This window comes from Elephantulus edwardii, unplaced genomic scaffold, assembly GCF_000299155.1.
Source record: "Elephantulus edwardii isolate Elephantulus edwardi_28Jun2011 unplaced genomic scaffold, EleEdw1.0 scaffold00005, whole genome shotgun sequence".
Classification (NCBI taxonomy): Eukaryota; Metazoa; Chordata; class Mammalia; order Macroscelidea; family Macroscelididae; genus Elephantulus; species Elephantulus edwardii.
The window spans coordinates 37053672-37056028 of NW_006399755.1; positions in this window are offsets into that span (position 1 = coordinate 37053672).

Sequence of the window (2357 nt, forward strand, 5' to 3'; positions counted from 1 at the left end):
AGCCTCGGATGTCCTCATCCAAAAAGCTCAGATTATTTTATTTAGCCAGATCTTGTTGTAACAATGTTTGTTATTCTAGCTACCTTTTGGCCATAAATTTTTTCAAGAGAAGGGATAATTTTAATCATCACGGGACTACAGCACCTGGCATATTGTCAATTTCAAATAAAAAATTCAAACTCCAAACTACCAAGACTATTCTGACTCATAGGAACTCTGTAGGACAATATATTGACAGAAACAGATTGTCTTCCCTTTCTTCTCCGGAAAGAATAGGATACTGAAACCATCAAACTTTAGGTTAGTATAGCTAAATGCTTTAACTGCCACACCAAAAGGGTCGTTTTTATTTGATTCATAGCCAGTTGGAACCTGGGGACCTCTTGTTTGAAGAATTTAAGATCTGGAACGTGAGTGTTTTTTATTTGATTAACAGTCTGTTGTTTGAACTTTGGTGTTGGAGAAGAGTGCTGGACACCCTATGGATTGCCAAAAGAACAAACATACATATCTTGGAGAAGGTTCAGTCAGAATTATCCTTAGGGGCAAAGATGATAAAGCTTTGCCTCATACTTCTGGCATGATGCTAGGAGAGGCTATTCATTGGAGAGGGACATGATCCTTGGAAAGGCGGAAGGTTGGTAAAAAAAAAAAGACCTTCCACCAGGTGGATTGACAAAATTGCTGCTGCAGTGTCAGGAAGTGTGAGGATGACATAGGACAGGACAAGGTTCAGATCTGCTGTTCATAGGTTTGGTATGGGTAGTACTCTACTCAACAGCACCTAACAACAACAATAGAATCCACTTGAAGACACGGTTAGGAATGAATATCTTTTGTAACCAGGAGAGAACACCTGTATTATTTTCTTGTTTGGAATTACTATTCTTGTTCCTGAATCCCTATGTTTCTCATTCATTTATGACAGTATTATTTGGCCTACAAATCATTCTGCCTCTCAGCTGACATTGTGATTGCTGGCTAACGTGGTATAGACTCTAGACTTGACATGTGGTGAGTGGAAATTTTTAGGTAATTTTAATTAATTTATATTAGAAATAAACAGCTCTATTTCTTATGGGAAAAATTTAAATTATTTATGACAACTCAGATACTCTATTTTCTCATTGTTGTTGAGTTGGAAGTGATTTGTACCTGACCTTCCAGTGAGCTTTCTTCTTCTTCTTTTTTTTTTTAGTTATCAGCTTATCAGCATACAAATTGTATTTCTGATGTTTCTCTGATGGAGGTCTAATTTCAGGGTCCTCTTTTCCTGAAGATGAGTCCTCTTCTTTCAGGAGTTCATCTGAGGGAGCAGGTGGACTTTTTTCTTTCTTGAACCCCCATGTAGTACCCAAAAGCTAACCCAGCAGAACCCTGGCAGATGTCGGAAGATGTGGTGAGTCCAACATTTCCCATAGACTACATAGTAGTCACCAGGCTGCCAGAAGCCACACCATCCACATTGGCAATGGCTACTGCTGAATTCATCATAACCTCTATGGAGGAGGCTGTGATCCTTGACCCAGTAAAGCCCACAGCACTGAAAACCATGGGCACCAAACCCACAGCTGTCATTCTGCCAATGGCAGACAGAATGATTTGTTTCATCACCTTGATTCCAGTGACCATGGTCCAGCTAAGCCCATTTAGTGCTTGTTGAACAAGGAGTTGCTCCAGCAGGTTTTCTGAGGGGGTAAATTATGCATGAGGAGATTGCCCATCTCTATACCTAGAAGTCCACTTTTTTCCTCTAAATTTTATGAAATTTAAATAAAGAGCAAATATTTCTCATGAAGATTTAGTACCTAAATGGAGATATTTGTAATTCCAGAACACATACCAGATTTTGAAGACATATTGTGAAAAGAGAAGAGAAATCTTATTCGTAATTTCATAGTAATTACATGTTGCAATAATAAAGAATGTTATGTTAGACAAAATATACTATTAAATTAATTTTAGCTGTTTATGTCTAAATTTTTATGTGTCTACTAAAAAATGAAACAAGAAGCTGTTATGTGGGAGAAAGATGGACAATCTTTTTCCATGAACTTTACTAAATCTGAAAACCTGTTGGAGGGTCAACCATGAGTTAGTTCTGAGTCCATGATTCATGACAACAAAATAAATTTTAAAACTATGTATGTTTTTTATGTTGTATTTCCATTTGGCAGTGTGTCTTAAGATGACCAGTTAATTTTGATGTATACCACAAAACTGAAAGTCAATTGACTTGTTGTTGTTGCTATGTGCTGTCGAGTCGCTTGCGACTCATAGTGACCCTATGTACAACAGCCCTAAACTCCGCTCTGTCCTGTGCCAATCGCACTGTCTCTGACACTACCATCCCGATT